At 39.2% G+C, this 13,786-nt stretch overlaps 1 protein-coding gene across 5 annotated transcripts in view; it reads left to right on the plus strand.

The window, feature by feature from the left end:
• SEMA6D (semaphorin 6D) overlaps nucleotides 1-13,786 on the plus strand; it is a 590,270-nt gene that overhangs the window by 220,929 nt on the left and 355,555 nt on the right. For 4 of the 5 annotated variants that reach the window (XM_055362508.2, XM_055362500.2, XM_055362505.2 and 1 more), the window contains exon 2: nucleotides 6,857-6,936. The exons of the other annotated variant lie outside the window; for it this stretch is intronic. The gene's annotated coding sequence lies outside the window, so the exon portion shown is untranslated. The remainder of the gene's footprint in view (nucleotides 1-6,856; nucleotides 6,937-13,786) is intronic. 5 annotated transcript variants of the gene reach the window in all.

Below are 13,786 nucleotides of genomic sequence, written 5' to 3' on the forward strand. Positions count from 1 at the left end.
GCTGTATACCAGCCTATAAAATGAATCAGTGCCTCAGGGCCTTTCCCATAGCAATAAAATTAGTCCTTGACACCTAGACAGTTCTTGCTTCCTTTGTTTTCTGCTTCTCTTGTTGCCTGAAGGGGTGCCTCTTCTTTTGACTTGTATAATTCCCTCATCTAGCTGGGGGCCTCATATAAACTCTGCTGCATATAAACTCTGCTGCACTGCTAATATTTCAATGTCATTTTCAGCTCTATTACATACTTCTCTCAATCATTCTTTAGAGCAGGAGATGTCATCTAGAGGGGTCTGCAGCTTGCATAAATGAGTTACAAGTCCTCATAATTTCAAGTGGGTTACCAAACCTCTTCCCAGCAGAACCAGGCATCTGGTAGCTCCAAAGTGTGAAAAGGACATTATGCATATGTATGCAGAGCCACATGCCCTACAGCGATTCAGAAGTACTTGCCACACTTTCACTCATGAGGGCCATATGCAAGGAGACCTGAGAACTGCTCTTTGAAAGGAAGCTGCTTTAGCATATCCTTTCTGTTCTCTATTCTCTGCACAAGGCTTCAACTTTCTTTTCCTGAACCCATGAAAGGAGTGAGGAAAAGGTTTGACTGAGTGTGCAAATTATCTGTCATATACAACTTTGTCATATACAACTTTGCTGATGGCTAACTTTACCATCAGCAGCTACTGGAGAAAGTGAAAAAGCAACAAAGCTCAGTCTATATGAACATAGCAAGGGCAACAAAATCAGGGACCTAGATGACTCTGACATGGATAATGTTGCCTGAAGAATTTGGAATGGAGGAAAAGGTTCGACTGCTGGTAGCTGACCTGGCTTAAGATACTTATCCCCACTGAGACTTCCTGCACCTGTAAATGGGGCATAATAATAGCTCTACTGAGTAGTGTTTTCTGAGAATTAGATAACAGATTTAAAATAGCTTATAAAAACATACCAAAGAACAAAAGCTAACAAAAATATACTTTCCATTTCCTTCCTTTTGATTTATAATAATTTATTAATAATTACTCTGACTTCTAAAAATAAGTCAATCTCATAGTGACAGAGAGTAAAAGGGTGGCTGCCAGGGTCTGGAGAGTAGGGGAAAAGGGGAGATGTTGGTCAAAGGGTACAAACCATCAGTTATAAGATGAGTAAGTTCTGGAGACCTAATGTACAGTATGGTGACTATCGTTATTAATAATGTATTGTATACCCGAAGTTTCCTAAGGGAGTAGATCTCAAGTGTTCTCACCACCAAAAAAAAAAAAAAAAAAAAATGAAGTGACTTGTGAGGTGATGGATAATGGATATGTTAATTAGCTTGATTGTGGTAATAATTTCACAATGTATGTCTATGCCGAAACATCACATCATGTACCCTAGATATGTGTGCTACTTTTATTTGTCAGTCATACCTCAAAAAACAAAAACAAAAATAAAAACAACAACAACAAAAAAAAAAAACAGAAAAAAGAAAACTGTAAATTTAAAAACAAAAAACTGTCCTATTCACTTTATGTAGTTTTTGTGGTGGAAATTAAGTGAAAATAGTGAATGTTGTAGGCCAGGCCGGGGGGTGGCTCATGCCTGTAATCCCAGGACTTTGGGAGGTGAGGCAGGCAAATTACCTGAGGTCAGGAGTTTGAGACCAGCCTGGCCAATGGTGAAACCATGTCTCTACTGAAAATACAAAAGTTAGCCGGGCATGGTGCATGGTGGCAGATGCCTGTAATCCCAGCTACTTGGGAGGCTGAGGCAGGAAAATCACTTGAGCCCACGAGAAGGAGGTTGCAGTGAGCTGAGATCGTGCCACCGCACTCCAGCCTGGCTGACAGAGCAAGACTCTATCTAAAAAAAAAAACCCCAAAAAACAAAAAAAAAGAAAACAAAACAAAACACAAACAAACAAAAATAATAAAGTAAACAATTCCAAACAACCAGAATGTGTGATTTTCATCATTATTTTGGAGGTACTTAGGCTGTCATTGTTACAAAAATATTTGGAAATGTTGACTTGAAGTAGATGTAGTATTGTTACTGAGGAGCAGAGAAGTTGATGCATTTATCTGTCAAGCCCAGTTCCTATCCACCTTCTTGGTGCAAAAAGCTGCCAAATACCTCATATATGTATAAGGTGGGTAGTGTTTGGAAAGGAGGATTGGGAGGTGCCCTTTAAAAGTGGTATACACAAAGTGCAGACCTGCAGTTTTTACATTCCACAACTGTGAGTTCTTATCTTTTCTGAGACTTAAAGATTTAGCATGATTGTCAAGGCACATTGGATGGATAACCAGCCAGAAGCTCAGATACTTGCAGATGCTGCTGTCAGTTTGCATCATTCTTTCGCAGGGAGATGGCGCCCTCACCCCTTCTCCCTCCTCTCTGCACCTTGGTGGTGGTGGTGGGGTGGGGGTGTTGGGAATCTCCATGTGAAAGGACGTGGTGAAGACTGGCAGTCTGAGGTTGGGCCTCAGAAGGAGGGCAGTAGATAGGACTCTTAACCAAGTTGTCAAGGACCTGCGGTTTTTCATTTGCGCTGTCGAAATCCCCTTTCTCAGTAAATTTCAGCGTTTTCTCCTCCCATCCTTGTGACCTGGTGTGGAAGTGGAGAGAGGTGGTGGGTAAGACAACTACCTTGGCATGTTCTGGCATCCTCAGACAGGCCTGGGATTGAGCCCTGTCTCTGCCAGCTACCACTTGTAGCTGTTTGACCTGGTTTAAGTTATTTATCCCCACTGAGACTTACTGCATCTGTAAATGGGGCATAATAATGTATCTACTGAGTAGTATTTTCAAGACTTAGATTAAGTAATATATTTAAAATATCTTATGGAAACATACACAGAACAAAAACTAACAAAAATATACTTTCCACTACCTTCTTTTTGATTTATAACAATTTATTAACAATGACTCTGACTTCCTTCTATATCACACTATCCTTATCTATAAAAAAGGGTAAACTAAATAACTTATAATGCCTGCACACTAGTAAAGGCTGAAAATTCTTCCACTTCCAGTGCTATAACCAAGAAATAAATGAGGTTGCTACGTATATTCTAAGGTATGTCGAGATAAAATTGCACAGAGAGATTAAAAAGGGGGAATCTGATCTAGGTATTATTGGACAAGTAAAGTGTTAATAAGCAAATAGGCATTGACACAATGAGGAAAGACACACAGAGCCTGATGCTGTTAGGTTTAACAAAAGCAATTTGGATAAACTGATTTATGCTAAGATAATAGAGATTCTCCCAGAACTATGTTTGTAATTTAGAAGAGGGCAGCTCGAAGGAAGCATGAGCCTCTCTCTTGGGGAGTAGGTGCTTCTCCCTCCCTTCCAAAGCACACAGGCAGGAGTGCAGCAGAGCTTGCAGGAGGCTATAGTTCCCCACTGGACACTCATCTGCATGAGTGCAAGGACTCTGTCTGTTTTGTTGCCAGTTGTACTTACTGAATGTTGAACTTTGGATAAATAAATTAGTATCACTGATGCACTTCAAGTATTATTGTCTGAGTGTGGGGTAAAATCCAGGACAAGAGAACCTAGTGATCTTTTTAGAATAGCAATTCTCCTGGAACACTTCCTGAAGACACCTCAGAGCACTTTTGCAAATGCTGATAGTTTATTTAAGCTTGTAGACAGCTTTTTCTTGCCTATCGTACAGCTGTGAGTGTGGGAGCACAATTCTCTGAGGACCTGGGCATATGTTCTCTCCTGGAGAAAATGTGGGAGAGAGCCCCAAGGAACACATTGTACCCCTCTCTCTGCCAAGAAAAGAAAATCCTGCCTGAAATGCACCCTCGGCCAATGAGAAAGTATGAGCTGGAAACAGAGCTTTAGAAACTTAACTGTGTATTAGAATGAAGAGTGAGTTGGTGGATGAGTTGGAAATTCTGGGTTCCATTTTTGATCTTCCACCATAATGATATCTCCCACATACTACAGAATATGGTAAACTCTCTGGACTTCAGTTCCTCCCCCATAAATAAGGAGATTAGTCCAAAGACATGTTAATGTCAAGATACCTTCCAGCCTGTTGCTCCCAATTTTATTGGCACTTCCTAGAATTGTGAAGCTGGAAAAATATTAAGATTTTTCTAATTCAGCTTTTTTATTTCATAGATGAGAAAACTGAGTTGTAGAGAGGTGAAGTTACTTGTCAAAAGCCACCAAACCAAGTAGAAGCCAAGCTAAGGTTAGGCCCAGTATCCTCAGACCACCAGTCCAAAGGCTCTTAATCTGTTGAGTCATAGTCTACCTTAAAAATCTGATGCAAGCCCTGGACATGCTGGGAGTGGGGAAGGGATGGGAGGAGCAAATGCATCACAAGTGAATTCATAAAATTTGCAAACTATTTTCGGGGTTGTCGGGGGGGGGTGGGGAGGCAGGTCTTAGATTTCAGGCTAAAAGCTCTATGCAGCACTTTATTTCTGAAAGTCGGTGTTAGAACCAAATATTTAAGAAATTTTTTTTTTAAACAGGGTCTGACTCTGTCGCCCAGGCTAGAGTGCTTGGCTCACTGCAGCCTCAACCTCCTGGGCTCAGGTGATCCTCTGACCTCAGCCTCCTGAGTAGCTGGGACCACAGGCATGTGCCGCCATGCCCAGCTAATTGGTTTTGTATTTTTTTTGGTAAAGAAGGGGTTTCTCCATGTTGCCCAAGCTGGTCTTGAATTCCTGGGCTCAAGGGATCCGCTTGCCTTGGACTTCCAATTGCTAGGATTACAGGCAGGAGCCACTGCACCTGGCTAGAACGTTTTTATATGTGATGGGAAGTGTGCCTCTGGCTTCTTTGGCTTAATAGCTTCATTTGTGCAAGAAGCATCAAAACACACTGGAACAAATCTAGGTTTATATCTGCCCTCCAAATAAGTGTTACTCACATGTTTTATTGATGGCAGTTTCTGATTTGTAAGAAGCCAGTTCCCCTTTTAAATGTTATAGCTGTTGTTCCTCTTACAAATACTTCTGCTAAATTCGGTGCTCCTCATTTGTCAACCATAGTCAGATAATACAACAAGGGGCTGGCTAAACAGAAAAGGTTTTCTCATTAAGTGAATCTGAAGGAGGCCTCTACTAATTAGTTATTGAATTGGATCTTTGGGGTAGGTGCATTAAAATGACCTGTTCTTCTTGAAAATATATAGCATATAGTCCTGGACCCCAGCCCAGACCTATTGATTCAGAATCTTTAGGAAGTAAGGCCAAAGAATCTGTGTTGTTACAAACTCTCCAAAACCTCTTATGCACACTCACATTTGAAAACACCCATTCTCAATACTTGCCCAAATATTTTCAGTCTTTAACAAAACTGACCTAATGATAATACTACCCTAAATGATTCTTTGGTCTTTGAAATGGTGAAATAATGCAAGATTCAGACCATAATACAGGTATGGAAAACATACCATTTAATTTTTTCAGAGAAAATATTTTTTCTCTCCACTTAAATACAAGGAGATGAGTGGCTGTGGCCTGACTCATGCCATGGTGGACACGGTGTAGGGTATCAACTTTTCTTCTTGGTGGCCCTCATTTTCCAGATGATTCCTTAGCTGAGTTTTTTGTTTTGTTTTGTTTTGTTTTGACAGAGTCTCACTCTGTTGCCCAGGCTGGAGTGCAGTGGCACAGTCTCGGCTCACTGCAACCTCCGTTTCCTGGGTTCAAGCGATTCTCTTGCCTCAGCCTCTGAAGTAGCTGGGACTACAGGCGCTTGCCACCACGCCCGGCTAATTTTTTGTATTTTTAGTAGAGACGGGGTTTCTCTGTGTTAGCCAGGATGGTCTCAATCTCCTGACTTCGTGATCCGCCTGCCTCAGCCTCCCAAAGTGCTGGGATTGAGTTCTTGTTTTAATATTCACAGTTGCATGCATGCCTGCCATCGAAGAACTACCCCTATAGTTCTGCTTCATTTTATTGAAATACAGAAATATCAAGTGTGTTATTCCAAAAAAATACTTTAGCAGATGGTAAATATAAAACTTATATCTCCTCTTAGCATCAAACAAGCTAACATACACACTCATATACCGGTAGAACAAAAACTTATCTAAGAATGACAAAGTCTGACATTTTCTAACTTTAAAACACCTTGCCCTACTTCTGAAACTAAGGTTTCTCTGGTTTTCAAAGAGGCTTCATAGAACTCCTAGGGATATTAATTCAGCTGCTTTTCACCCCGTCTGTCTTCAGGTTTGGGTTTCTTGAGTGCTTCCATGGGCTCGCATTCCTTGTGTGTCTGTGTAGCCACTTCCGGGTTCAGATCCCTCTATTCCAGTAGTGTGGTCAGAACAAGATAAATTCACTCCAGCCCTCAGAGCCTCATCTCAAGGTCAATAGAGGGAATTTGGAAGCTCCTCTTGAGTAAGAGTATAGGTTATCCTTGTCCACTGTGACAAGGGACTCAGTGAAAAAGGAGTTGCCCTCCACTACCCAATGTGTGGCCCACAGCCAAAGTCTGTGTGCACAGACTTTGCAGTCATGTAAGCACATAACTTCATTAAAATTGGGTTGGTTACTTTTTTCCCCCACAGAGACCATGTCCTGATTGCAGTTTATTAAAACTACCTAGGCAGTGTACCATTATTTGTCCTGCTTGTATTCATGAATGGCCTGTTTGCAATAGGAACATCCAGGTAGAGATCAATAATCAGTCTCATAGTTAGGGCAGAGAGAGGAAAAAAAAGAGAAAATCCACTGGTGCACTGCATTCAGCTGTGTTTAAGAGGTCTTATCATTAAAGCAGCAGCAGGCATTTATAAACCAAGCTTGCCGGCAGTGCTGGGCAGACAGGATTAGAATAATCATCCATCAGGCTCTGTTTCATGAATGTTTTCCTTTGACTTTTGGCAGGATCTCCAACCTGAGCATATGCCAGTTGACATGGGAACACTGAGGCCAGCAATTTAAGGATTTCACATTTGCTTGCAGTGGTAAGATTTAAATATACAACAACGAAGGACAGTAAATATTATTGGGTTCTGGCTTTTTCCATTAGAGGTGAAACTGAAGTTGTTTAGGTATATCTTTTTTGATCAGTAAAGATCTCTGCTTGCAAAACCATAGCAAACACAAGAGAAATCCGTAATCCGTAAATACTGAACATAGTGTTTGTTGGTACGAGTGAAAATAGGGAAACTAATAATTCGATTTTTTAAGTGTCTGCATCATTGGACTAAGTGGAGGAAATGGTTTCCATTTTGAACAATGAAACTACGTGTATTCAGAAGAGATATGATTATACAGCACAAAGAGACACAGAGTTTAAGATCAATGGGGAGAAAGAAAGGGAAAATGACTCTGTTTTCAATTCTGCATGGGGCAGTCATACCCTTAACATGGGTCCAGATATTTGGTTTCTAAAACAACCACATTTGTAGTTAGTTAGGAGATTATGTAAAAATGAAGACTCTTTCAGGCCGATGACAGTGCACCTCCACACACTGGACACTTGCTGCTGTCAGAGACATCTGTATGCCATTACTTAAAAAGAGAGTGATAATGGTGACTGTTGACAGACGGATGGCAAATTGTGTTACTGGAAGATCATTTTTAAAAGGGAAGTCTCCCACTCCTCTGTGTGTATGTGTATTTACATATATGTGTGGACAAACACACATATACTCCCTCCCTTAAATCTGAGGCCGAAATATAATATTGAAAAAAGTAATAATTAAAATTTACATTCTTAATAAAAGAGAGCACCATCTCTGGAAACATTTTCAATATAAAGTAGAAATTGCACCGTGATAGGGTTAAACAGTCAAACAAGATCATCTAGGCCTTGGTGGATTCTTTGGACCCCGTTTTGTTTAATTTAATAGGTTAAATTAAAAAAAATAATACCCATTCCGTTACCATCTTCCTTTAAGCCAGATCTTCATGGAGTGAGGCTATATTTGGTACATTCAATTCTCTGAGAGCTACCATTTTAATATATTTTCTTTCTTTCCTTCTTTCTTTTTTTTGAGACAGAGGTTTGCTCTGTCAGCCAGGCTGGAGTGCAGAGGCACAATAACAGCTCACTGCAGCCTTGAACTCCTAGGCTCAAAGGATCCCCCCACCTCAGCCTCCTGAGTAGCTAGGACTACAGGCAAACACCACTATGCCTTCCTAATTAAAAAAAAAATTATAGAGATAGGGTATCACTGTGTTGTCCATGCTGGTCTTGAACTCCTGGCCTCAAGTGATCCTCTTGCCTTGGTCTCCCAAAGTGCTGGGATTACAGGGGTGAGCCACTGCATTCGGCCACTAATATAGTTTCTATATATTTCTTGGTCCCCATTTTCATGTGGTCTTACAGCAGATCCATGGTGCACTGAGCAAAATGTGACTTTGAACAGCCTGATTTGCTCATTCTTGTATACTGACCATGGCCTTACATCTGTGAACTTCTGAAGGATGTATTTTGGAAATTCAGCATTCATATTTAGTCCTTTTAGTATATTCTTCTCAAATTGCCTTGCTGCTCTATTCAGTCATATTATTGCAGTAACTTTTAGTTTAACAGCTTGTATTCTCAAAATCTATTTATGGAACAATGGAAGAATGATGGTAAAATAGCTTGGAAGATGCATTACCTAAACCGATACCTGGAAGTGATGATATAACTTCACACTTTTATGCATATAAAAGTAAATGAATGTATCATTATGGTTTCTTTTATCCGAATATTACATTCCCCTTGAAAATTAAATAACTTTGCACTTGAGTTTCATGTTTTATTTCATGATTTAGAAGTGCTTTCTAGGAACTACCACCAAAGCCTAACTTCTATACATAAGTCATGGTTTCCTCATACATACATGGAATTTAAGATAACATCCTAATTAGAGTCATTAAATCTTAGATGTCAGAAGGGGTTGAGTTAAACTGAACAGGGCTTTTAAAAATCCCCAAGGTTGAGCAATGTGAGGAGGAAAAAAAAGAGAAACACGCATGTGATTGGCCTTAATGAAATTATAAGCCTCCAAGGAAGTGGCCTACAACTCACATCTGGACCACAGAAGTCATCATTTCATCTGAACTGTATATATCAAATTATGCTTTTTGTTATCAAAAGTGAAAGTCTACAAAAGAAATCCAATAGACCATGCTAAATTGAGTTGCATCATTTAGAAAGTGGGGAGATTTTCTTAGAACTAGCCTTGGAGCCTCTTGTCTCTGTAGAGAACTAAGGACCATATAGAATCCTGTTCCACTTCTGCATATGAGGACACTGTTGAACAGATAGACTTGTTTGAGAAATAATATAATCATGTAGAGTGACAGAGTAGAAAAGCACTAATGTAGACACCAGTGTACCTCAATCTTAATCCTAAAACCATACCTGATTTTGCTGGATAGGATTTTTCTTCTTTTGTCTGTAAGATTTTAAATAGTCTCTTAAATGTCAGGCCTTAGTTTTTAATTTGTAAAAGGGGTTTAATATTTACTCTATTCTCTGTAGACTTAGCTGGAGATAAAATAATAAGTAAAAAATACTTTTTGGGACTTCAAATCACTACACAGAATTTAGTATTGCTAGAAAGTTGATTCCTTATTAATAGCACTTGTCTGATTTGAACATTAGGTCAAAAAAGCATCTTCATCGATCTGGTCTGTGTTTTTACATTGAATGAAGGCTTACAGTTGCTCTGAGCTCTAATACACTTGACTGCTCTTATTAAATTATGATAACAACAAAATGCAATCATTATAACTTTCCCTGAATTGTGTGTGTATCTATTTTTAGTGTCCTTAATGCACTGATCCAAAATTTCAGTGCTCTAAAATTACTCCAAATGAGAGTATGGGAGGTTATAGAGGAAATGTTTACAATACAATCCCTGTCAGTAAGGGGAGTAGAAAGGGTCTCTGGGACTGATCCTTGTGGTAAAGCCGTCTTCCTCAGACCTCCTTTTCTCTAATTCTTTTCAGATGCAGACTTTCTACCACAGCAAACCCTGTGTATCTTCCTGCCCCTTCTCCTCCTCTCTACCCCCTCCCCTCCTCTCTACCCCCTCCCGTCTCCTTTCTCCTCTCCTTCACACCTCAGAAAGTCCTTTGATTGTTTACAATCCAGGTTTTTTTTAGCTATTGACCCACAGCCCTCTGCTTCCATAAATCCTGCTTTAAGTGTTTGATCTGTAAGACAAATATACCCCCATAGCCCTGAGTTTACTCTCTGACTCTGTTTCATTACAAATGTTGTAGACAATCAATATGAGTTGGGGGTAGGGGGAAATGTCTTAGGTCAACAAACACAATTTGCTGGAACATACCATAATCTTTGCCCTTGCAAAGAACTGTTGATCACACGTCCTTTAAGAATAAAGCCAAGTTGTTGGAAAATGTAACTTAAATAATACACAGGAAATTCCAACAATTACACGTGACATAAAAATCTTTCAGAGCTCCCAGTTCATGTACTAATGTTAGAAGCAATCAAGGACTATGAATAATGGATGAAGTTAAACATAGTGGCCCAAATTTTCATCCAGAGTGCTAGAGAAGAGCGTTAACATAATGGATGTGGGTCAAAGAAATTGCCTGACATATGAAATACCAACCAAGAGTATCATCCATTTATTTTTTATTTAGGAGTAAAGTTTGCACACCATGCCAAGGTCACCATTGTGGAGATACTTACTTGTGTGCACTATGGTCCTCCCTAATGATAACGATATTCTTCCCCAGTCCCAAGACCTCCAATCACATGGCAGCATCATTTGTACCTTCTGTGACAATTAAAATCCACCCTCATTTCTACCAATTTGTTCTCCCAAGAGAACAAAAGTAACTAATAGTTCCTTCAAGCCTGGGTATGGTCTGTTTTGTCCTCATGTTAGAACTTAATTTAAACCTTCCTTGGTCACAAAATTCTGAAACTAATCTGGGAAAGTAACCAAAGAGAATTAAGATGAGAATAAGGTTAAGTATGGGAAATGTTGTCCTAAAATACTCCACCCAAATTTCCATGTGTTTATAACTGACTCAATTAGCTTGAAAATTAGTTTGAAATCATCATAGCAGATCATACTACTAATAACTCAGTCAAACAGTGTACTCACAATCTGGCGGGTCTGGCTACGTCTATTATTTCTAGCATTTCCAACTCAAAAGGTAATTTCTCTGTTCAATCACTGACCTCTGTTTCTCCCCAAAGCCAGTGTGGAGGTAAGATATAATCAGCAAAGAGAGCTCCTTAGGACCCTTCCCAGGAAGAAGATCAGAAAATTATGGAAATTGACAGAGATTCTAGTAGGGTCTCTAAAATCTGAGCTATTTTTATTAGCATTTTGTGAAGCTTCAGAAAACTGCAAGTATTTTCTATTCTAGTCACCCCCTATTACTTTGCAGCTGATCAAAATAGCCCATGACTAACAATAGGAACCCGAGAACCGCCATAACTGCAATGGTCCCATCTATCACTCAGACATTTTTGGTGTAATAAAGTCAAAAGCAAATTTTCTTCTTTTATTTTCGAGTTTTGCATCTGACAAAATGTCGTTAGAGCTCAGTGACTTATGAAAAATTGGGACAGATTGAGAGCCTCTGATAAAGGCAATCTTTTTTATCACTAAAGGATTCTGCTAAATTGAGGGGAAAGGGGAGTTATAGTTCTTAATAATGTGTTTTATCAACCACCTGCAAAAATTTTTAATTAAATATCTAAAGATACATTATAAGATATTGTTGTAAAAGGCACAAAAATGATTCCAGAAACATTTTAAAAGCTTGAATATTTAATAGTTATTTGTTTTAGAGATAGAGGGAAAGGGGAGATGAGAAACATAAATTGTGTAATCATATTATGATTTCATCCTCATATCAGGCAAGAAGATATGCTCTGACATACCATCCCATGGTTATGTGCTTTACCTTTTAGACTCTATCTGCTTATACTGTGTGTGTATGTGTGTGTGTGTGCGTGTGTGTCAGAGAGAGAGAGAGAGAGAGAGAATATCAATGTCTGAGAAAGTAGAGTTATCAAAAGTAAAACTTTCAGAGGTTGCCTGAAGGGGCAAGATTTACCAAATATCTATTGTTTAAGGAGTGACAATTACTGCTAAGATTAAAAATAGTAATTTTAGAATTGTTCAGGATTTGTATTAATTCTTAGTGTTGTTTTGGTGTGTTTTTCAATGAGCTGTAGTGCCATATTGTCATGGCACTACCATGACAACGGTTGTATCCTTGGATCCCCTGAAATCTTGATTTCATAAATGGAGGATATCGTGGTAAAAATAGACGTCTCTAAATATTAATTTTCCATGTGAAAGACATTAATCACTTTTTGTTTTTTCTTTTCCTAGTCACTCATGCATCCTTTTTTTTTTTTTTTTTTTTTTTTGCAATTCATTCATTGAACAAATTATCGATCACCATGTAGGTATTGCTAGACATTGTTTTGTGTATTGGGGATACTGAAGTAAACCCAACAGATAAAAATGTCTGCATTCAAGGAAGTTAATTTTCAGTGGAGGAGATAAACGATGCACGGATAAATATATCTAAAATATAGCATTTATATATTTTATATGCCCATATATATTTTATATATAGATGTGTGCAAAAAGAAAAAAGAGGAGATATGAAATGGTATATGGGGCTGAACTTTACATGGAGTGGCCTGGTAAAGCCTTTCTATGTAGATACCTTCTGAGAAAAAGACTTGAAGGAAATGAGACAGCAAGCCAGGCAGAAATCTGAGGAAGATTGTTCTAGGCAGAGAGAACAGTAAGTGCAAAAGCTCTGAGACAAGAGAATGGGTAGTATACTTGAAAATTAGCAGGGAGGCTATTCAGTCTGAATCATTACAAGGATCACTCTGGCTGCCATGCCGAGAGTGTTTTAGTCTGTTCATGCTGCTATACTGGGTGGCTTATAAACAACAGAAATTTATTTCTCACAGTTCTGGAGGCTAAGAAGTCCAAGATCAAGGCATCAGCAAATTCAGTGTCTGGTGAGGGCCCATTTTCTTGTTCATAGGCCGAGCCTTCTGTTTGTCCTTACACGGTGGGAGAGGCGATAAAGCTCTCTGGGATTTTTTAAATTGCAATAATCTCATTTTTGAGGGCTATACCCTCATAACCTAATTACCTCCCAAACACCCCACCTCTTGATACCATCACCTAAAGGGTTAGGATTTCAACATAAGGATTTTGGCGGAACATGAACATTCATAGCAGAGTAGGAAGAAACTCAGGGTGGGTAGGGAAGGCATAAGTAGGTAGACCACTTAGGAGACTGCTTCAGTAACTTCAGGAAGAGAGGATAGGGTCCTGTGCCTAGGTGGAGAAGGTGACCTTGACTAAGAGCACAAAGAACTTGTCTGTAAGAACAGGAAAGGTGCGGATAGGTGGGAAGAGATGGTAGTCACAGGATATGAAAGTTCTGTTTTGATTGTTTACCAAATGTCAGTCACATTAGACTGCGTAAGTGCAAGCATACAGTGATCATCTGATTGAATTTAAGGAGGGTTATGATTCCACCAGGAAAGTTCACCAAGATAAAAAGGAGCTTGGAAAATATTATAATGATCCTCTATGGAATTTAAGCTGGAAAGGAGAGAAGAGGGAAGAGAGGATTTCATGAGAGAGCTATGTCTCAGAGACACAGAGAGTGAACTTCAGGTCCTTGTGGGATTTTAGAATTGTAGGAGTTAGGGTGTTAGAAGGAGTGATCAGGAAAAATAAGAGATCATGATCATAGAAGAGAATATTTAAAATTGAGATTTTTGCAAGGAGTGCAGTTATTGATCACCACAAAGTCAAGTGTTTGACTGTGGAAGTGAGTGGC

The sequence above is a fragment of the Gorilla gorilla genome, chromosome 16 (assembly GCF_029281585.2).
Source record: "Gorilla gorilla gorilla isolate KB3781 chromosome 16, NHGRI_mGorGor1-v2.1_pri, whole genome shotgun sequence".
In the NCBI taxonomy this organism is placed as follows: Eukaryota; Metazoa; Chordata; class Mammalia; order Primates; family Hominidae; genus Gorilla; species Gorilla gorilla.